The sequence below is a fragment of the Seriola lalandi genome, unplaced genomic scaffold (genome assembly GCF_002814215.2).
Source record: "Seriola lalandi dorsalis isolate HSWRI2012SDOR001 ecotype SW California unplaced genomic scaffold, Sedor1 jcf7180002054182, whole genome shotgun sequence".
Lineage (NCBI taxonomy): Eukaryota > Metazoa > Chordata > Actinopteri > Carangiformes > Carangidae > Seriola > Seriola lalandi.
This window is the reverse complement of record NW_019524735.1, coordinates 92,235-116,689: the sequence shown is the minus strand read 5'-3', so window position 1 is coordinate 116,689 and position 24,455 is coordinate 92,235. Positions and strand designations below refer to the sequence as shown.

Genomic DNA, 24,455 nt, shown 5'->3' with positions numbered 1-24,455 from the left:
CTCAGACAAGCACTGCTTTCCAACCGCTAATCAGACTAAACCAAATTATTAAATTAACAAATGATTCCTATCTGGAACGTGGGATGAATCAAACTAAAACTCAAAACAAACTTAATTGCTATTTGGCTCTAAACCATGGATATAAATTGGCAGCGTATCTCTCTACTGTCAGAGACACAAAGCAGAGACAGATCCTGACCAGATACAGACTCAGCGACCACAGTCCAGTCTAACCACCCACAGAGAAAGGGGCGACACAACAAGTTCTAGCTACCAGCAGAGGAAAGAGTCTGTGGTCTCTGCACAACAGGTGAGGTCGAGACAGAGATGCACTTCCTGTTAAAATGTGACAAATGTAATATCAGAGTGGAATACTTCACAGTGCCAGATGACAGTGACAGATTCTATTAGGAGACATGCAGCGTACTCAGCTGCACAATATCTGACTGCATGTCACAAACTGAGAGACACATAATTAAAATAACATCACTGAACGCCATTTGCCATTTTTTTATGCCTCTGTGCCAGCGATAGCCAGGGCCGGAGGCAGTGGCCCATCCATCCCATTCTCATGAACGCGATATCTCAGTAACACCTTGACTGAACTTTTTCAAATTTTGAACCGTTTAGATTTTGGTGGTCAAAGGTCAAATATCAAGGTCATGGTGACCTCACAAAACATGTTTTTGGTCATAACTCACAAATTCATACACTAATTATAACACAATTTAACTCAAATATCTATAAGGATAAAATGAAGTGATGGCTTTTTGTATCGAAATGGTCAAGGTCAACTTCACTGTGACATCATAATGTTCTGCAAAAACACCTCTGGGTATTATTCAATGCTGTAACTCAGGAAGGGGAGATTGTGACCATATTTCCTGCAACTTGGCTGGTTGGCAGAGGCACACAACCGTGAGGCAGTAATTCTAGTTTTTCTTATCTCAGTATTAAATTGTGTTATCCTTTTATGCTATGGCAATATTGTTCACCTGACTCTCATGCCAATAAGGCGTACTGTATTGAACTGAACTGAACTGTATTGAACTGTAGCACATCTAAAGCCTGAGAAATGTCTACAGTACCACAGAGGGCTAATAAACCTATGGCAACAGAAACAGAAGATGGTTTAGTTATTTTGGTCCAGCCATCTATCTACGTGTCTGTCTACCTATCTACCTTACTATCTACCAGTTATAGTGGCAGTCTTGGCTGACGTTTTCAGCCCAGTGGGAGTTAACACATGATGTGTTGCTACCTAACTGATGCTATAACGTCCTTTTGACTCCTGGAGTCCTCTTTCACAATTTTTTGATACCACTTAATGGTGAAAAGCATCACCCCCATAGCACACGTGATGCTTTTTCAAAGGCGTAGAGGTAGACATCACATGGTAAACTATTCTTTCATCTCCTCAGCAGCTGCGATTGCAATTAGACAAGGCTTTGCCCATATAATCATCGGCTTTGATATGGATGTAGTTCCACTGAGATTTGTGTATCATCAGTTCTTTTTATGTTGTATTTCTCAGCTGCCTGACATTGGTTTACTCTGACTGCTTAACTTTAGACACATTTCATATGAAAGTGTTTTTTTTTTCTCCAAAGTTTATGACTCTCCTATAGTTTTACAGAGAGGTGAGGTATGAGCCTGATTGAAATTCCAGTGCCACATTTAAAGTTGTCCTCAGATTCAGCTGGTCCTATGTAATTATCCTAATCACAATTTTAAAAGCAGTGGAGCTGTCAAATGCCCCCATGAAGGATAATACACATATTGGCTAGAAATGAGCCCTCTATTGTTGTTCTGTGACACCTGTGGCTACCTTTTTACAGACCAGCTATAATTAAGTACTCAAAGAATGACGTAGATGGAAAAAATTAATGCTGATTTATCTTCTATAGTATTGTAAATGGATTTATTCTGGCTTATTATGTAATATTATTGCCGTTATTGGGTTGATGCTTTCTTCATTGCCATGAAAAGAGGTTCTTGTCATTGTTAGACACCTTTTGAATAAATATAAATACAAAAAATTAATACATACAGCAGAATAAAATAACCAACTAAACTGTGGAATGTAAATGTGTATTGACACATATATTTATGAATGTTGGAGGAATGTAACATGCTTTGTAACACCCTAGATAAAAAGTAGGAAGCCAACCACCCAGCAACCATGTTGCCAGCGGTGAGGGGTGGGGGGTGGGCTGGGGGCTGGGGGCTTTCTTTCCGGTCACTCAACTAAACCCTTTCTGGGACAATGTAAATGCAACAGTATAAGACAGACAGTATGAGCTGTATCATTACAAACAGCTGTGCTGTAATGTACCTAAGGAACATTGAAGGGTTAACCAAAACAAGAAAAACTCAAGTAAACGAGCTCCAGTCTGCAGTATAGGAAAACGTTTATGGATGTCAGATATGTTCATATTGCTATTTCATTTATACTTGTAGTATGTTTATGCTTTATATATCAGTCCTTAGTCATTAACTGAACTTCCTGGGAAAGCACACTGCTTTGAGAGTGTTCAGGAAATTTTAATCAGTAGAAAAATTGCCCTACGTGCTGAGAGTTAAAGGAAATATTTTTGACAGGAGTTAAGAAAAGTTGATAATTTATCATGACGAAACCCAGTGCTGAACAAGTAACTGTTTAAATAGGGAATAACTGGAAAAGGGAGTGTGTACATACAGTGCTGTGCAAATGTTTTAGGCACTTTAGATGTTTAGATTCTCACCTATTGCACACTACCATCAGGGAGGAGTCTGAACGGTTCCAAATTCATTCTGCAGCTTGACAATGACCCCAAACATTCAGCCAGGGTCATAAAAAAACTGTGACAAGAGGAATAAGGAGTCCTGCAACAGATGGCCTGGCCCCCACAGAGCCCTGATCTCAACATTATGGAGTCAGTCTGGGAGACAGAAGACACTGAGGCAGTCTAAATCCACTGAAGGACTTTGACAAGTTCTCTAAGATGCATAGAACAGCCTACCTGCCAAGTACCTTGAAATACTGTGCTCAGGTGTACCGAGGACAACTTGTGCTGTTTTAAAGGCAAAGGGTGGTCACACCATTTATTCATTTCATTTAGCTTGTTCTGTTTACTGCACTTTGTGTGGCGTTAATTGATAAATATAATCGATTCATTGCATTGTCTATGAAAGAATCCTCACTTTCACTTTTAATGCCTATGACTTTTGCACAGTACTGTACATGTCTGAGTAGCCATTGACAGCTATTGTGTGCTCATGCTGTTGTTTCCAGAAGTACAGAATATACACTCACTCTTAGGTACAGTACACCTGTACAGTATAATTCAATCAAATACAACTGCTAATACCATAAAGTCTACTTTTATTTTGCTTATAATGTTCAGTTTTTGTTGAGGCTGTCATATTTTAGCATTGAGGCTCCCTATTTACATACATATGTTTGTAAATAAGGATGACAAAAAACTGTAATTTATGTAGACTTTTAACTATGATCTTGATGATGAATAAATAATTGATTTTACAACGACTTCATTAGGTTTGAGAATTTATGGCAGAGCTGTTGTACTGAATTGCAGCACATGGTACAGAATGCAGATGTAACTAATGAAGTGGCCACAGAGTCTCTTGCTGTAATGACTAATTCATCAACTGAATATGATTGGGATGTTTAATTTGGGATTAGAATGAATGTGCAGAGGTGCAGTAGGCTGATGGCTGTGCTGTAGGTGTTGACCAAACGTTGGCTGCTCATGCAGGGTGGTGCTCTTTTCGCACAGCTGCCGTTAGTGTATCGATCACAAAGCAAAAAGCCGGGTGATGGTACGTGTTGTCATGGCAAGTTCAGAACCAGCTGTCCCGACAGCACGGGGCAAAACAGGCTCCCGGCGTGATATACAAGCCCGATGCACACACACATACCGAGCAGATTCAGCAGGAGCTGCTCGCTGCTCAGGTCACTGACAGTTCAGGCTCCCAGATTTCTGTTCCTGCAGAGTGGAGAGTCTGCTGCCGCTGAGAGAGGAGGTGCAGATAGACACTACAGAAATCTGCAGGCGCTATCTTATTTATATTCAGTATATAGATTTACCCTGACTCATCATGGTGCAGGAAGAAGTATTAAGAGTGCTGCTGCATATCACTGGAAGAAAAAGAATCCCGATCAATCATTTGCATATGACAGCTGGCTGTGAAAAAGAAACCCTTGTGTTTGTATACCGACTTGACACATTGCTTAAATTTTTATTAATTTCATCTTTTTCAAATAGCTTTCACACAAAATTGCAATCACATGTCAACTTGGCTTCAAATTTATACAATATATTTCTTTAAATAACTGTTCAAAACAAAAGCAAGATCACCAGCTTTCATCAAAGCCACCTCAGAACAATCTGATCATTGATTGAGTTTGCATATCGTGCTGTCTGTCTGCTGCCTTGTTCTCAGGGAGATGAAACAATCGCAGCCACACCACTATAGAGGGATGTTTCATCATATCAGAATAACAACTGTTATTCCTGATGCCACAAGCCACAGTATAGAAAATTCACAGCTGCCTGTGTTTAAGGGTCTATTAATTCCAGCCATGACTGGTGATAGATGAAACAGCTGGCCATAAACTATCTTGACAAACTTGTGTGTTGTAAGAAATGAGGAAAGAAAGAAAGAAAGAAAGAAAGAAAGAAAGAAAGAAAGAAAGAAGTAAGAAAGGGACAGCTGTACTTTGTGTCTGTGATTTTTATTTCCTCTATCATCACTTGTGCTACATTTCCCCAATCCTGGCAGAAACATCACATCTTAAGAGGAAGGGCTGAGAACATATTTCATTCCCTAACAGTTCACTCAGGACTGTTTCTTAGGATTCCTCAAGGACTTTACAGGTAGCCTTTTTTCGGGGGTTTAGTGCTCGCTCTGTACTTCCACTGACATGAAAAATTAAAGGAATGGATCCTGCATGAAACAGCTGGGGACTTACAGTATGTTGAACCTCTTGTCTAGATCCTTTGTTTGTCCAAGAGCAGTAAATCTCAATGTTAAACTGTTGAAGTCTGGGTTTAATAACTCAGGCCTCATCGGCCAAGGCGCAGTTAGTGTAACACACAAGCTATTAGGGATGTATTTGAAGATTAGCCTTGAAGATGCTTCTCCTTCCTGCCTAAGAAGTCAGCACCTCTGGGGGGCAGTAGAGGCATCAACACTTCCTTTCATCTCATCCTGGCTGCGGGAAAGGGGCAAGGTCAGAGGGGATTTGAGCTTGGCTCACCAACACATGTTTCTTTGCTTGCCCAGTCTTGCTTTAGGCAGAGATTATCACCATATACCGGCTACTGTTACAGTCTACCTTTGTGGCTTATTTGCCACATCAGATCCTGACTGACATGTCAGGAGACTCTCCTCTCCTACTGTTCCTTCCTTATGTATGCAACCAAAGCCCTGTCTTCACTTCACTGATAAAAAATATACCCAAACATCAAGACATTTAACAAGCTTCTTAAAGGATTTCCAGCCAAAATATACATCAACAAAGCAGAGCTAGAAGCCATTTAAAGAGCTCTAGCTTGAAATGCTTCATCTGTGTAGACTGCTTGTTTAGCCCTACCTTTACCTCTTATTTGTCTGCTGCTTCAGCAATAAGAAACAAAAATAACATTGAAATATAATTCATAACTTTGGCCTTTTGGGAGCCATTTTCTCACAGTTTATCAGTTTATTAGGTGATTTCCAGCCTAGCATTCAGCCGGACACTCCTTCAAGGACACTGTGTGTGATAAAAGATTAATAAAGCTTTGGGTATGCTTGCAGTTTCCTTTGACGGCATATCCTTTACATGGCCTACATTTGTCTCGATTGAATAGCTGTATCATAAACACAATGAGGGCTCTCTGGGTTCGCAGTAGTCTGTAAACTGGTAGCGTGTAGCCTGGTTGTGCTGATGATTTGGCAGAGAAAAGAAGCATCAGGCAGAGCGTGACTGAAAGAGAAATCTTCCAGTGAGTGGAAAATAAAAAGAAATTGTGTTTCGGGAGAGTGAACTGTGAATAGAAAATATTTGGTATGGATAATAACTTTATTTTATAACTTATGGCATAAAATGTAACCACAATATAAAACTCTTTGAAATATTTTAACAGTAAATTAGTTGTTCCACAAATTAATCCCCTATAAAATTGGCAGTGGTGGGATGTAATCAAGTACATTTACTCAAGTACAGTTTTACTTAATTTTACTTCACAGAATATTTTCACTCCACTGCATTTATCTGACATCTGATAGCTACTAGTCACTTTTCAGATGGAGATTTTAAAAGCCTATATTGAGCCTATGAAGCTCAATGCATTGTTATACAGTAGATTAAGCCACCTGAAAGTATATAAAATGAGTAAAATTAGCTATACTGCAGTCGCCTATAATATTAAAATGGTACTTCTATGTTAATGCAGCATTATAATAATACAATATTATAACATAAAAGTTTTATAAGATAAAAATGTAACAATGACAGAGCCCATTTCGAGTGCATTTTGCTGCTAATACTTACATACTTTAACTTCAGTAATATTTTTGAATCCAGGGAGCGGCTTTTACTTGTAACAAAGTATTTTTAAATTGTGGTATTTCACTTTTTTTTAAATAGAAGATGTGATTACCTCTTCCACCACTGACAACGGAAATTGTTACTTTGACTTTTCTCTGTTGAATCAAATACACCTGAACTCTGTTGATAAAAAGACAGATACATCATAAAAATGCATCAAACCGTTGTTGTTTTATACATTTCTCTAAGTCTCTAGAGGCTTCAGGAGGACTTTGCTCAGAGTCCCAGCATGGCGAGGTCGAAGTCATCCAGCAGTGGCCTCCGTCTGGCATTTTACCCAGAGCACATCCTGTGGGAGCGGGAGCTTTGGAGCCGGCTGCGCAACCACATCAAACAATGGCTTTTTGTTGTAAACAAAGCCAGGGCAGCTTGCCGGGGGCCCTCTCGCTCTCCCTCTCTCTCCTCCCGCTCACGGCCCGGATCCAGTCTGCCTACTATAATTCTAGACTGTCAGACAAATGTGCGCCAATGCACCACAAGTCTCTCTATTCCATTTGTATTTGTACACAAAGACCATGAAACTGGCAGTGCAACAGACAAATTCAAATTCGTTGAAAATAGTAAAGTAAGATGAAAAGCAAAACTAAAGGTTTGCCTCAAGAGCATAGTTAAAACTAAATCACCTGAACAGTTGTTTGACTGCTCGGCATGAAACATAATGTCCTTATGTTTGTTTATTGGTGAATGTATCCACCGCTGCAGCTGCTTTGTCCAGAGGATAGAGTACCAGTTATGAATAAAACATTTTATGTGCATTGGTTTTCCTCAGACATACACTTACCACTTACATTTGCTTATTTGCAAGTTGCATGAATTTTTTTTGTTTTTTTTGTTTTGTAAAATATGTGAAAATCCATAGGTTAATATATTGTTGAAGGCATAAATTTTCCTTTAAGACTTTCAACTTAATTTCTCAGAAGTGAAACACCAAGCATTTTATGTCAATAAGAGCAAAATAAAACAGCAGTCACAGCCAATGCTTCCCTATGAATCCAGAGAGCAGTACCTGCAAGAGCAAAGAAGCTGAGAAAAAAGGGTTTAGGCTGCCTGGCAAACGGCGTAACATTTAGAAATGTTGTAATACCATCATTTTATGTTTGCCGAGGCTGATAATCTTCACAGAGTGCAGGAGGAAAACACAAACAAACAAAAGATTTATTCTTTAAGAAAATTCAAGTTCTGTTAGGTTAAAGTTTGTCCAGCTGCTACTAATGTTTATTATTAATTAGATATAATACATTAATTTAACATTCAAGTATATGATTTAATGGTAGGGTAACCACACCACATTGAGTTCAGCAGAGTGATGACAGTCACTCCTACTCTAGTTAGCTTTAGCAAGAGTTTAGCCGGATTTTTTTTTTTGTCTCCATACTGACTGGATTTAGCTACTGCCTCTTTTAGTCATGTTGAATAACTAACTCGGTAACCAGCATGCCCATTCACAAAAGTGAATACTTTTAAATAACAGATAATCAATGAGAAAACTGAGCTTTAGCTTTAGTTAAGGCTATGGCTACCTCAGCTTTCATTTAATATATTGCTCCTGCTTGATTCTGCATCAGTCTTTATTTCTGTTTTCAAGAGATTGCAAATGTCCATAGGAGTTACCAATTTTTTTTTACTGTATAATATATATATTTTTTTTAATATTGCAAAACGGATGTCAATAATGTCAGATTCATCTCTTAATACTTTTTTTGCCTTTGTAGGGCAGAAGACATTTCCAGCATGGTAGCTCAGTTGGCAAATTTACCAGTATAACTAACAAGCCACACTCACCATGAAATTATACTTAATAGGTACCCAAAGGTGCAGCACCACAATGTCACATTACATCGAAAACCCATTTCAGGATCAGGAACTATTCAAAATACTAACAAATGCTCCAACCTGCTGTAACCCCATGCTGTTTCGTTTTAGTAGCATTACCTCTCATGCATCTGGCCCTGATCAAAGGTGAAAATGCAGAATGTTTTCACAGTAGTACTTGTGCCTCTCCCAGTTATTAGCACCACGTTATCATCAGGGGTGTGGACTGGTATGGGCCAGTGATCACACTTTAGCTATGATAATGAAAGATTTAAAACACCCAGCTAATTGAAACGCTGGAGCAAAGCAGCAGCTGGGATGCATGCTTAGTTATTATCACTTCTAATAGTTTTGATCGGAACGGGAAACAGGAAAAGGAAAGGGAGGCCCATCTCTATCCCAGGAGTCCCCGGGACCCTCTGAGGCTATTAGGGTCTCTGTTGTTCTATTATGGCACCTATGTATATTTTACCCAAACTGATATTCTTGCAGCAACTCATGCAGGGTAGAATTTGGAGAGCTGGTTAATTGCAAGGTTTGCTGATAATTGTTTCATCAATTCTAGCTGCCTCTCATTGTTCATGGCCAGGCACATGGGTCCAAGCTTACGCAGAGCTTGGCAGTAGTTTTTAAACAAAGGGGAAATGGAACAGCCTGCTTCACTGCCCCCGCTGATCCCTCGGGTTTCAGATAGTTTTTTATTTTTTCTCTCGTACCTAGTGTGTCAAGGGCATTCCCTGTTTCCATGCTTCTGGAAACCTGCAGAGGTCAATCATTCTAAAAGCTGGTGGAGACACACAGCAGGGGACCAGATTTACGTACTCTCCCCGTATTCACTTTGACAGAACGAACAGCACGTTTGTTCTTAATAAATACCACCGCTTTTACAGTCCTGTAAAATATTCCCTTCAAAGAAAATGTACAGTGCAAGCTTGAGGAATCATTTGTTTTGTTTTCGACAAAAGGGGGATTAGCATCCTGTTAACATTTATATCCTGACTCTATTTCATATGAAGTGGAAATTACAATGGATTGAATTCTTACCAAGTATGTGCATGCTAATAACACCGCTTTGCTATTTGAGATCCACATGCTGACTGCTGAAGGGGAAAGAGGCTCCTATTGACTCTATTTGAATCCATTGGTGAGCACATGTTCCAATCTCAACACAGAGCTGGGGTTATAAAGTGTGGCGACGGGAAGTACACCAGAGGGCAGAAGCCAGTGGCTTTATTGCTATTTGGGGCACTGCTGTGTGTCTCTGAGGTTTGAAAAGTTTGAATTAGATTTGCTTCAGCACATCTCCAGCTGGGAACTCTGTAAATTGACAGTAAGGAACCTTATCTGTGCAAGAAAAGTTAAAGCCTCTACCATCCGCTACAGCCGCAGGTACTAGCCTTTTATATCCTCTACACCGGGTGACTAGTCCATAAATTGTCATGTACCAATGACTGAAAAGGCTCCTTTTCTTATCTGGTGGCCATCAACAACAAGAATGTAACCATAAGAGCATATCCTGCTGATAAAATCTATTTCTAGTCTTGTTTTTAAGGACTGAAGTTTTTTCATTTGAGGGAATCAAGCCAGAATGAAAACACTTTTCAATATCTTTTTGTTCTTAAAGAAAAACAGGATGCCCAAGCTTTTCAATTCATGTGCAGTTTCTCAAAATAAAGGAAGAGTCCAGTCCTTTTCACTGTGAGGCTTTGATGAATACATTTCTTCATGGAACCACAGTGTAAATTCTGGTTGCTGCTGCAGGATTCATGGTAGGCTGCGGGCTGGTGTGGCCTGCAAACCCCGGGCCGAACTTTACAGTGAGAGACAACAATCCTCCGTCATGGCTGGTGGCCATTTTTTTCCTTGAACTGCAAAAAACATGCAAGGAGCCGAAACGCCTCTGTGTAGCAGAGAGAGGGAGAAAAAAGAAAGTCTATCATTTATTATTCAAATGAAATGAGGTCCGGCAGATGGTGGAAGAGGGGCAGTGGGCTTGCGGCAGAAAACCTCCTGCGCTCTACCTCTGTGATTTCAGTCAGCCCGTGACGAAATAAAAAGTTCAAAGGGAATCAGCGATCGTGACGGGTCTCATTAGCATATTTCCAATGAGCAACATTAGAAGCAGAGATGGGGGAGTAGGGGGTGTATCCCACGCAGGAACAAATCAATGTATGCTGTGTATACATGATACTGCAAGCTTTTTACTATATACTGACTATACTATAGAGTATGACTTTATCCTGTTTTACATAGGCTTTGGGTTCCAGCGAGTTAAGGCAATGTTGCTTACATTTAACTATTATGATCCACAGTCTTTAATACTCGTCTGGAGTCAACAAAAGCATAGTTTTTTATCTTTATATTCTGTTTCACCTGTTGGCATTAAGTGTACCATAAAAGACAAAATGTGTTTAAATCGTTTGATATTTTGTGAGGAATGAATAGAGCCTTTGCTTTGCAACAGCTATTGTGCAATTTAATTGTGTAAAAACATATAGGTCTGTGTATGAGGTGAAAACACAAAGATAAAAAAAAAACCTGAATAGAGTCTAAAAGAAACTGTAAACAGAGCTCAGCTTTTACATGGATTGGATTTTTACAGCAATAGTTCAACATTTATGGCAATGCATGTATTGGCTTTCTCGCAGAGAGTTAGATTGACATCACTCATAGCTGTTCATTAAATATGAAGCTACAGCTAGGAGACGGTTAGCTTAGCTTAAAACAAAGACACAGGGAAACAGCTAGCTTGGTTGTGTCCTGATAAAGCCACAAATTGTCAGTTTTATACTTTTATTTTTGCACAGATGGAACATGTGATCAAATGTGTTAGGTTAGTGAGCATTAGAGGTTGCTGGTGCTGGTAGGTGGTTTTTGTTGCCTTCAGGCGTAGCCAGATGCCACTAGCTGTTTCCCCCTGTGTCCAGTCTTTATGCTAACTTAAGCTTGTCTTAACAAGACATTTTATGTGCCATTATTGAGTTCTGTTTACAGTTTTCTTTAGGCTCTTTTTCTAGTTTTTCACAACATACATACACACACACACACACACACACACACACACACACACACACACACACACACACACACACACACACATACACACACAACCTGCCTTAACATGGAACTTCAAAGACCTAAAAGAATATATTATCATACAATATGGTACTGTAGTGTACTGTATATAGATGCTGTGAAGTGGTTATGTATTTCCAGAAATCCACAATGGCTCCATTCACTCTGTGGACACTGTAGCATTATGGAGTGTAGTCTTGTCATACCATTTGCCTGAGCACTGTAAAACACTGCCATGTGTGGGGTGAACAAACCAATGCTGGGCTTGTAAAAAGGGAGAAAACTCTTAAGCTGCCCTTCAGACACATAAGACTTTAGCACCTGTCAAGGGGTTACTTAAGTGTCAGCCGGTAACCACGTGCACCCAGCAACATGCAGCCAGCCTATCGTACATGGGGCTTCATGTTATTTAGTACTTTATTCTGTGGGAGGCCATTCGCCTTTCTTTTCAGAACAGAGTACCGCTCGATCTCTGATTTGAAATATTGGGATGGGAGATGCTCTCACCCCCTTGAAATACAACAGTATTTCAAAAACTGAAATTTGAGTGAGTTTTTGTGAAGTTCCCCATGGTGCTGTTCTTTTGGGCCACAACAGGCCACAAATCTGGCAGCAGCAGCTTTTTCTGAGTGAAAATACAGAGGAGCATCTACCCATTAAAGCACAAGAGGAATTTGGTTAGAGCAGGAATGCTATAAAATATATAAAAAAAGCCAAATTTGACTTTACACAAAGGATCTAAGGATGTCTCAGAACCAAATGAGGGATATAAAGGAACAAATAGATCACAATCTTTTTTATTTATGGGTTATAAAGAAAGGGGTGGCCACATCCTGCAAAAGGGTTTTGGTTATCACATAACATAGGAATGTTCTGTCTGCAGAGGGGAAAAAAAAACATAAAACTTGTTAATCCTAATTTGGAAGCGATTGCGGAAATGGTAATATGTTGTCTGTTTTACCATTTGTTATTTGCATATTAATTAATAGAGTATAATTATAACATAATACCCTCCCTATTGAAAATATGTTACATTAAAAACCGAGAGAATCATAATGAAAGTCTTTAAACAGAAACATTTGGACATTTGGCTTGGGATGACTTTGCTTCTTTGCTTAGTACAAATGAAAAACGGCTCAAATACAGGGCAGATAACAAAAATCCCATTGCTGGGAAAACACCCAAATCTCACTTTATTGGCAAAAATCATAGTTGTAAATGTCTGTATTGAAGATTAATGACTAGTAAGTCTTGATTTAGGAGGGAGATCTGTGCTGGAAGGTCTGACTTTCTTGTAGCCACTTCCTCCTGCCAGATAACCAAACACTTCACTGAGGCTTTTTGTAGCTCACACATGACATTCGTGCAATATCAGTTTGTGAATCCCAGCCCTCAAACGGAAGCACTTTGCAGTGTCACCTTGTAAATTCCTCTGCTCCTTCTTTAAATGCATTTTAGTGCTTTGAAAATGAAGAGACCACCATGTGTTGGAACATACCTTCGCTCGCAACAGGTTCTTCTTTTTTTTTTGACTCCCACCCAAACACTCACCCACTTACTCCTCTCCACTCTGTGACCAGAATAGAAGCAGCAAAGCGACATTGACGAGCACACTAGGCCTGCAGGATGGCGTTAGCCCACCCTGGGATAGGGCTGGTGCAGGACCACCCCAGCAGCCCAGGGTGCCTCGGCCAGTTTATGACACCTACAGGGGGAGATTGCACTGCAGACACTTTAGAAAGCAAGTGGCTGAGTCAGTGGCCTACTCCACTGTTTCCTGCTTTCATGCAGGACTTTATTTTTGATTGTTTTTTACGACATTAGTTTTCTTTGTTGTCATTATTGCTGTGGTTGCAGCAATCACACTCGTATTGTCTTGCATAATTATTGATTATTTTAATTAATTAATTTTTTTTGAAAACTGTCCATGCAACAAATAGCGTTCATATATCGATATGTACATCATTTAACACAGTTTCCATTTTCCACATTTCCTTATAACTGTCACATTTTCTTTATTATTAAGATTTTAAGATAATCCTATATAGTCAAACGTTGCATTTATATCTTAGCAATTGTATATGGTATGAACTCCACTAATACTAAGGAGTGCTTATTATTCCGCACTGATCAATTGAACACAAGCTTATTATAAAGCCATGTACAGGTTATGAGTTATATAGTCTATGGACAGTCCATCCAGTCCCATTGTATCAATAACTCAGCAACAGTTTATAATACAGACTCAATTCTCACTTCAAAATATTCAGTATCAGATCATTTCAGTATAGTTTATGACTTACATCAATGCATCATACAAAGCCTAGTTGGCCACGACTCTATTTATGTGTCACTGTAATGAGTACTAATGTTATTCAATTTGGAAAATGCTCAGCAATGCACAGTAATCAAGTGTTTATAAGATCACTATGGTGACATATACAGTCTATTAGTTATTATGAACATTATGGTGCATTAAAGTCTATGGGGGCCCATTCAGTCCTATATTATTTGTAACATAGCACCTGTATGCATTGGAAACACCATCGAAATCTCCAAATACTGAGTATTGCACAGAGATTAACTCATTATAAACTCATTATATTGACATAGACAGTTTATAAAGTGTAGATCATAATGCATATTGAGATTTCATGGGAATAAAGTCATCCAAAAATGATGCTTTATCATTATCATTATTATTATTGTTATTGACTCCTGAAATTGATAAAATTGGAGTGAGCCTTCAAAGGCCTAGACAGTAATCAGAAGCACCCCTCCAGTCTGACTGCACAAAAGGAGTGAAATTAAGACCAGACCAGGCTGTGGACAGGGCTTAATCCACAGCAGATTCTCCTCTCAGCTTGAATAAAGCTTTGCAGCGTGGCTCTCCACTACGTCTGCTTGCTCTGGTAACAAGCCTCTTCTGTGACCGGGGAAGAAAAAATTCATAAGCAAGGCAAAGGTAGGGATAACCTCCCTCCCTTCCTCTTTAAATAGAGGCATGCTGAGCTTCACTGGAGAGGGTGGCAGTAGGGGGGCACTGGGGAGTATTCAAGCCCCTCTCCCCCTCACTCCTCAGTTTTTAACCAGCCTTTTCCATGACCCAGTGTCCACGTAAGGCAAGCCAAAATAGATAATGAGGAATGTCAGCCTAGAAACAGAAAATCACCTCTACCAAGACCAAGCTGTTCCAGAGGACTGGCTTGCATTCCACAGCAAGTGAGTGATTTATTACTACCAAAAAAAAAAAAAAAAAAACAAGTCTCTCGAAAAGACATATAGCTACACAGCTGGTTAATGCCAACTGGTTGTGACTTGTGATGAGTAATGACATCCCTTTGAGTCAGTGGCTTTGTTCTGCCATGTCTGGATGATGGATCATTCTTTTAAATCTGTTTTCAAGATGTGCAGATTATCTGTTTTATAATTATTATTTTTTTTTTCCGAACAGGGCCGAGAACTATAGGAAGTAATTTTCCTCTCTGCCAGGTCAGTTGTGTTATCACATTTCTTGCGGAGCGCGAGTCCAAGCAGTAGATGTCCACTTTTCACTGCGCTCATCAACAGTAGGTCCAAGGTCCATACAAACCCAATTAAGAATCAATTTGAGCCAGTGTCAGACAGTCTGGCGCCTAGAGAGGGGTAAATGCTTTTAATATGAACATTTTATCGTTGTCTCACAGTCTTCCATCGTCTAACAGTCTGGCATGTGTAAAGTATCCGCCGTGAGGCCGTGTTCCTGACTACTACCACAGTAGTGCGTCTACAGACCTCCACACATGGCATGCACATGAAAGCACAGGTAGAAAAACTGATATGTGACACAATCCCACTTGAAAAGCATAAATCACAAAATATTCAAGAACAATGAGATTTTGACAGTAGCCATGATTGGCATATTTATTCTGCCATGCTGTTCAGTCTCAATTTAGTCGCAAGACAAATGCCATTGCATGAAATGCACTGTTGAATCATGTCAAACATGTTTGAATTGGACCCAGATTGATGTGGTCGCCATGAATGCCTTAAAAAGAAAAACAAAGAACCCTTTTGCCACTCTAATCTTGCAAATAGCCTGAATAACTCCCTCTCATGCTTCTTCCTGCTCCACATCTATCAAATCTCAAACGTCAGTGTGACTAATGACGTTGTGCATATATGGATCTGCATTTGTTATCATTTGTTTATCATTATTATTGTTGTTGTAGACCCTTGAAAGACCTTTATTGCAGCTATAATGACACCAATTTCAAGAAAAATTTTATGTTTTACACCAGCACTGACAGAAAAATGCATAAATGTACTACACTAGGCCAAACAACAGCATGTTCACTTCTCAGTGCGTTTTTACAGCAGACATATGCCATTTATAATGGAGCTATCAAATCAATATCATACTACACTTCTGTCTCTGCTCCCACCAGGTAGCACAAAGTACCTGTATTTTCCATCAATTTGTAGTATTTCAGATAACAAGAGCCTGCACTTAGAGCACACACTGCCTGAAACCCGTGCTACAACAGCCCCTTTTGGGCCACTCTCTCCATGCTGACGTACCTGTGGCTGTGAAATGCTGTGATTTTCATTTTTAGGCAACGCTGTGCAGAGAGGAGCTGTGCAGAGATGATGGCTTTGAACGACTGAGTGGCAGTCAAGAAATGAGTCATGTCTGCGGAACACATTCACCTGAATGCATGAAGGTAATTTTTACACAAAGGCTCTGAAAGTCATAGATGACGGTAATGTTTTTCATGCTCTTCTCTGTTAAACAGTTAGGTTCATATATTGATTAATACAGTTTGAAGTGACAGTTGTGACTATGCTCTAAAAGCTTTTGCTTTTTTTTTCTCCCATTGATGTTATCTCTGCTGTGGTGTGACATTGTTTTTGATGGAAATATTGGACATGTGTCTTTATGACTGGGAGAACTAACCAACCAAACATTTCTCTAGTAAATACGACTCTCATTCATTCTTTTTGGAAAGCGAAAACATGATGCTCTGATTTTCTGTCCATATTCTGATCTAAATATGTGAAATATACTAAATATGTATGAAAACACAGAAAACCCAGTCATTTTAACAAAGGTAAGTGGCAGTGCTTCTTTTTGCCACGTTTCTTGTACTTGACTTGTAGTAGGACATATTGTTTGTTTCCCAATGATAATTACAAGTTGTATGTTAATGCGAACAGTATATAAGGAAAAGGGTGAATACAGTGACTCCCATGTGACATGAAAGCAGCATGAGACTTATATTTAAAGGGCGCCCACCCACTCTTATTCTAGTTGATTAGACTTCTACTTTGGTTGAAGTTGAGTGAAACTATACCATTTTCACAACTGTCATTTTGACTTGTCATAGCTGGAAAACCACAGGTGTCACTAATGTAACTATATGAGTATATAATAAGCTACACTCTATTCACTTTCTGACATTTTATTCAAAATGTCCAAATTCTGACACCGGCAGAAAATTTCCACAAATGTAGTGCACAGACACTACACCTGTCAGCGATGATGCAAAATGAGGATGATTTATAACTGTCCAAAATCTCAATGTACTGCTCGCTGTCTGTTACACAGGGAGTATAGAAAGTGTAAATGAGGGCATGGTTTCGGATGTAGCCTTAGAACCGTCAGCTGAGTCTGTGCGTGCACACTCAGTTCCAACAAGGGGTCTAATCAGGCATAATGAGTGAAAACACCTGTGTTGGTGTACCAAGGATGTACAGGCCCTTGAATCCTAATACGTTGTTGTTTTATATTGATATAAATGACAAGCTGTTCAAACATTACTATCAAGAGCAGTACATAATAATTTATCTCCAAAAATGGAGAGAAGCTCCCTTTGCTTCATGCTCTAGCTTTTCATAAAGACAGATTACAGAAATACTTCATGAGAAATGTGATATGGTACAAAGGCTAACTGAACAGAAGCTATCTTAGAGAGGGGGAGGACGTTTCCAAAGCCCCTCTTTGATTCAGTGTATATCTAGCATCTATTCCACCGTGTGTTTTTGCTGAAAAGGTTTATTTCACCCAATTTTCCCTTTGAGCTGCTTTGCAAATTAATGACCTCCAACCAACCCTTGAGAGGATAATATCTTCCTGTTTGGTGGATTTATTATTTACTGTATCTATGTTTGAGTCAGGGTTACACTGTATGGTATGCATCTTAGCTCTAGGTACTAAAAATAGAGGATGTCCCAGAACTCGTGCTTGACTGACAGGATTCCTTTTACCGGCACGCAAAGATGACCCATTTCCTTTTTTTTCCTAAAAAGTTAATCACCTTCTGTATGCAGTTATTTCAACAAAGATACTGCTTTATTCATCTTAGGTATTTTCTGAAAGGGCAGTTACTTAAAAGATGTTTTTAGTACTATATATTTTTATTCCCCCATGTGTATTTTTTTTTTTTTCAAAGAAAGGTCTGGCTTGGCAAGTGAACAACAAAACAGTGTGAAGAAAACTTAACTATCAGCTACCTTTGAATGGAATCATTAAATGCTGCGTATCTTCTTTTTTTTCTCGTCCTTACTGCCTTTTCTCACTGAAACAATGAGCATCTGTTTCCATTTTTCAGTGTTTCAGCCTCTATGTGCAAGAGGGTAGACTCACTGCACAACAACTGAGCAACAACACTTAAAACTACACTCTAAGATAAACATTCACCATTGGAAACTGAGTTAAAGCAAATGTTCCCAAATGCTTTACCAAGTGTTTTAAAATGCTCAAGTATAGATTGAGATGCCTTTTTCAGATAAGCTGTTTTTTGGGCCGAGACACACTGATATATTTGGAGCAAATCACACAGTTGGAAAGCAGTGGCTCTGGAACATTACATTTATTTGTTCGGTGCTTTTCCCCATATAAGAGCATTTTTACAGACGTCCCAAGGACAGAGCAAAGGCAAAGTTCTGTGAGCACAAAAGATCCAGGGAGGAGACAAGTCTGGATCCATGTTGCTTGTCAGATTTTATCTATTGTACAGAGTTGAATTTGCTTTCCATGCTTGATCTAACTTCTGTCAGCAAAGTCTGCAGTCGACACAATACTCATGGGGGGAAAATGGAGGACTACATAACTTCCAGAAGGAAGAATATACTGTATGGTTCTGAAACTCAAAGCATCCACCAAAGCAACTTTAAAGGCTTAAATTAATAACTGAGTACTATTTATACTCTGACTGACAGCATAGCTACCAAAGTGGTTTTTAGCTTGCAAGTGATTTTGCAAGAAAAATAGTTGGAGGTGTGATATATCTGTTTTTCCATGCACATGGCATGTAATTAAGAAATAAGAATTTTGCATGGAGCAGGTCTTCAAGTTAATAGGCTCTAAAACAAACAGAATTGTGTCCATGCTGGACCCAGTTGCACCAGTTCTTCATAGGTTCAGAGTTAGCCAGTTATAATGTAAGCATTCAAGGTAATGTAAGTGGAGATTTACAAGTCACAGCTAATGTTTATGAAGTGAAATTTTGTGCATCACTTAAAATGAATTGCACCAAACAAGCTGGTCCTTTAGTTTAGTTTTAATGTTAGCTGCTAATATACTTAATAATAGCTGTTAATATTCCTGTTTATATATATATGACCACATCTGGCCTGACACTTGATTAATATGTTGTAACAGTAATAACAGTATTGATTGGGAGATTTTAAATTACATTTCACAAAAATAACAATATGCCTTAAAAATAATTAGTTACGAAATGTTATGCTACAGGTGCCGGGCAAAATGAATGTCACTTAGGTGGGCATAACGCTAATTGGATATTTTCCACTCATTCTGCACTGCATGGTAACACAGAAAAACATAATTTCTCCATCGATGCATGTATAAACAATAAATAAAAAAAGAATAAATAAATATACAGACTGTACAAACAATCTCAGTAATGGATTTATGAATAGCTGGAGCAAACCAATCCTCCTGGTCCTCATTGAATTAAGTCATTGTCTTGTCATAAATGTGGTAGAGTGCACTCATGGCTGAGCCTTATAATTGAGCTTGGTCCCTCATGGGAACCATCATTACATGACTATCAAGATCATGACACTTCCCACCCCTTTTTCAAGCTTCCCTATGATTACAAAACTATAGAAAACTACTCTACACAATTACATAGGAAATTGATGCTGCAGAAAAATCTGCTTCCTCTTGATGCAGAAAGAACAGAGAATGTCTCTGCCTGCGTGGAACAAGAGCATTTGTCAAATCCCATAGAAAATCTTCAAAAACTCCTCTTATTTTTCTTTTTTCAATACATGGCATCCACCCTTTTAGGTTCGAGATTGCCTTTGAATTTGCGGCTTTTGATCTTAATGAGTAAAACCACCTAATAATGACTCGAGACATACAGCATTTACCACAGAAATGCCGGCTACCCTCTGATTTACCGCATGCATGTTTGTCGAAACACCACACATTATTACATGAGGTTTTTGCCTATAATCTGAGCGGCACATTTGGTGGGGGAACACACACAATGCATGAGAGGACAAAATCAAAGAAAACACGTAAAGGTGAAGGGACTTGAATTCTGAGACTGTGTCTCTCTCTGTGGGGTCCCTGCGGATGTAAAACCCACAAAAACTCTGCCACCAAAGAAATTTAATTATCACTCCTATAATCCAATGTAACATCTGAAGCTTCGATTCACAAGAAGTGGAACTAATGTTGTCTCTTAATTCATGTCGGCTGTTGTTGTCTTGAGTTTCTAAAGCTAATTTACAAGTAAAAGAACCAGCAACATGAGCATTATTCCAAAGCAATGGATGTGTCATTGTAAAGTATTAGAAACTGTCATAGATTAATAACTAAATAACTAATGAAACTAATACAAATGTGTATTCACATCACAAAGCAACATAAAACAAACCACCAAATGATGTGTTGCTGAACAAGGTGGGATGTTTGTTTCTGTTGTACATTAAGCTATATTACAGAGAGAAGCAGTAACTAGCAATCATGAGCAATCGTAGGTGATGTAATGTGTATGTATGGATGGTATTTATTCTCCCCAGTGCCATTTAACACAAATTGAGAAAGCAAAAGCTTGGGTCAAATGTGGACTTTAAGCTACGGCTAAATGTGAGGGAGCTATAGAGGAAAAAGGAAGCGTGTTGTTTCGTCGCTGCTATAAACTCAACGTGGCTTAAAGCGTAGTTTCATAAAGACCTATAATTTACAGCATGGAGTCTGTCCTTACAATAAAGTCTGATCTCTCACAAATCAAATTTATTTGCACTCTTTAGATGAGTCAGCAACAAAACAGTCTCACTTTTCGTCCTTTTGTGCTACGACTTTGGAGTTTTGATTGCACACCAAATGCTGGAAAGAATGACAGGCTACAGAGAAAAAGCAAAGCCAAGCGTTTTCTGACAACTTCATCAGTCCTCAAAAAAAAAGAAAGAAGTAAAAACAGAGACAAGGGCTGGCTGTGTGTATTTACATATATACTGCATTGACCACAATGAATAAAACACCAGCAAACCAAGCTCTCCTGGGTCAGTTCAAATGAAATAGAGAGTTTACACTTTCAGTAGTAGGCCATACATAAACATTGTTTCTCTAAATAAGAATATGTGCCAGTGGATCAGCATCATTACATCTGTTTTCTTTTACTTGGCTATTCTTTATTATGTAAAACTACGCCTCGGAAAACATGCGAGCTCTGCACTAATCCTCTCTCTTTCCACCTGGTGAATCTGACCCAAATTCACATTTCCCCTGTGCGGCCAGGGGATTGTTTTTTATTGAAGCCACGTGTAACAGAGACCACTGACCTGGCTATGTACTTTGGCTCATGAAGGGAAGAGAAGAGAAGTGATATTTAGGACATTAATAGTTCCATAGTTGGCGATCAAGTGTTTGTTCTTAGATCGACTTTTCTCAGACAAATATTTCTTTCGCTCGAATTTGCACCACTGACGTAGCTCTTTTATTACAGTGCTGTAAATTAAGGATCTAAAAATAGGAATAGTGTTGGGGAAGAATGAAAGCTCCTACTAACAGTATAGTATCATGTTCAAAAGGAAGCTGCATGGGGCTGAACTCTAGAAACCTGAGGAAAATGTTACCATAAACCTGCTTCCAGCTGGGAAGATCATTTTCCTTCCAGTACACTGATTGTTAAGAAATGACAACACAAAACTTCACCTGATATTTAGAGTTGAATGACAGGGCTCAGACAGCACATCAAAAATTGCATCTTGCCTTAGCAGAAAGGTGGCTGTGCAGAGACACCACTGCTCACAATGAGGACACAGCTGGTAGTACAGCACAGGTTACACGTCTTATGAATTGGTAGTGTGCTGTGTTGCTTTGGTGTATCACGGGTGTAATGGCTTGTAATGATGGCTTTGGTGTGTTGACAAATACATCAGAACATTATGAAATATATTTATTTCTTCTTTCTTTTGTTCCTGTTTTTGCGAGACAGAAAAAATACATAGCCTGCAGCTGGCATATCCACAGCCAGTCAACAAATCATGACTAAATAATTAGAGATCTGCCTTGCACAAACGTACTGTTGTCCAGTTTGTCATGAAGATTATATCATATTTGTTCGCAAATGGCAATTTAATGCTAATGTTTTGCAGCTTACAGTAAAATCCTAATGGGCTTTCAGCTTTGAAGTGTAATTTCTATTGACAAAAGCAGAATCGTTTCCAGTCTTCTCATTTGTAGTTTCATCTTTTTTGGGGTGCCAAGTCAGTTACAGCTCTGTTCTCCATTCACGACCATAAAATCAGGATTCAATTTGCCCCCATTCCGTTGTGACCAAGAGAGGAGGAATAGTGTGGTTTAGAAAAGAAGCCAGTGTAACGTGCAACAGAAAATTCCTTTTTTCATCATGGATAATTTTTCTCACTTAAAGCCAGGTGTCTGTGGAAACTATGGCAATACATTACACATTAATACATGCAAAACACTATTCTCCTATTCAGGATAAACACAATGACTAAAGATATTGACCTGTGGTCTGAAAAATCCATATAATATTGTCTAAATATTCATATGAGAACTTGTAGTACACCTGTAGGTCAACACTGTGAGTACATATTAGCCTTTTTATTTCCTGTTATATAATAATAATAATATTCTTACAACTTTCCAAAAGGACATTTTGCAGTTTATGTCTGATGCCTGATACAACAAGCTGATGTTAGACATTGTTTTAAAACCAAATATCAACTTCTCAACATCATCCAGCTCCAATATGATGAAAATGATGAATATGATGCAGGTTGTTTCAGTACATATACACAATTTTATACTTAATACTGTCCATCATATACTGGACACAAAGGTGACATGTCAAATTTTCACATTTCACTGGTGAAAATTACATTAACTATGCTGCAAGTTGTGTTTTTCCATGTGAAATTAAGGGATCGCACCAGGGGTTTTTCATGTTTTAGCTCATTTGCTACAAATGGTGTATACTTAACATAAAAGCTAACCAATTTGCAAACCATGCGGCTGTGTTTAAGAAATTTGAATGCATTCATTCAACCATCCCAGCCATTGGTTTCCATTCATTCCCAGATGGCATAAAAATCAGTTAACAAACTCCCAAAGCTTCCTTTAGTTGTGTAACCCATCACAGTCAAAATCAAGTCTGCATTCAGTTTTCAAAAAAGAAAAAAGAAAAAGAAGAAATGCTACATTAATCTCAAAGAAGTCTAAAGAGTTTGTTTACTGATTTTCATACCGTACAGAGATGAATGGAAACCAGTGGCTGTCTGGAACATTAGGAAATATACAAACATGCTTCGGAAAAAACTAATTTTACATAGAAACGATTTGAGATAAAACTTGCAAACACTCTTTTATGGCTCTTTAAGTTTTCCACTTGTGAAATAAATAGTCTTATATGTGCATAAACGTATAGTATCATGAGGGTGGGGGTGTGAAAACAAGGTCCACAAGTTAAGTTGCTTATGAGGTGAGAAATCCACATTGAATATGATGCAAACTTACTGGCATTCTTGGAATTAATTGGTAATATGTAGAAATCTGCATATATCCCCAAATCTCATGCTTTTAATTCACAAGAGGGGATGTTACATAGTGACATTGTTGTGAGTGACTTTGAATTAAATTAAACATATTTGACTATATCAGCGAAGATGTTAATATTAGCAGTTCCACTGTATTATCCAGGGATTCAGTGGAGCATTGTAATGTATCATGGTTTAAATCCTGATTCAGATGCTTTTCCATGTCGACAAGAATAAGATTCAAAAGCAGGCGCTGAATATTGTAATTTCTTGCCATGAACATATGGATGGATAGTGAATGTTTACCCAACGTGTATCAGCATCTGCTCGGAGGAACTGGCTGAACATCACTATACACAGGTAGTTTAGGTGCACGTGTGTGATTATAGGACTTCTGGATTTATATTTTGCAGGGTTAAGGTTGAGGGTTAAGCCCTGCTGTTTTCCTTCCCAGGAAGGATGTATAGGTCTATATATACACACCGAAAATATTACATACTACGTCGCTGGTTACAACCCAACTAGACTCATCCTACTGCACACACTATTGGTTCTTTCCATGCTGTACATATCACACTTACATTCCTGACATACAATAGCTGCATCCATTCACTGTACATTGGTTACTGTTCATTTTCTAGCCTATACATCACCGCTACATTCCTTCTTACTATACCCCACCACTGGTTTATTGTTCATTCTTTACATCAATGCTACAACTAAGCCTGATTTTCATTATTAATCTGTCTACTTATTAGTCTATATATATATATATATATATATATATATATATTTTTATAGAATACTAGAAACTACATGTCTAAAACAAAAGGTGACATCTTCAGAGTGCTTGTTAGGTCTTACTAACCCTATCTTACTAACCCTACCCTGCAAAAGCCAAATTTATTAACACATACGACAAAGAAAAGTAGCAAATCCTTACAACTGAGAAGCT

The 24,455-nt window shown here is 38.6% G+C and overlaps 1 protein-coding gene across 2 annotated transcripts in view; it reads left to right on the top strand.

Moving 5' to 3' along the window:
- Positions 1-24,455, top strand: part of LOC111653273 (adhesion G protein-coupled receptor L2-like) — a 129,234-nt gene that overhangs the window by 20,234 nt on the left and 84,545 nt on the right. The window contains exon 4 of one of the 2 annotated variants that reach the window (XM_087173335.1): positions 16,078-16,185. The exons of the other annotated variant lie outside the window; for it this stretch is intronic. The gene's annotated coding sequence lies outside the window, so the exon portion shown is untranslated. The remainder of the gene's footprint in view (positions 1-16,077; positions 16,186-24,455) is intronic. 2 annotated transcript variants of the gene reach the window in all.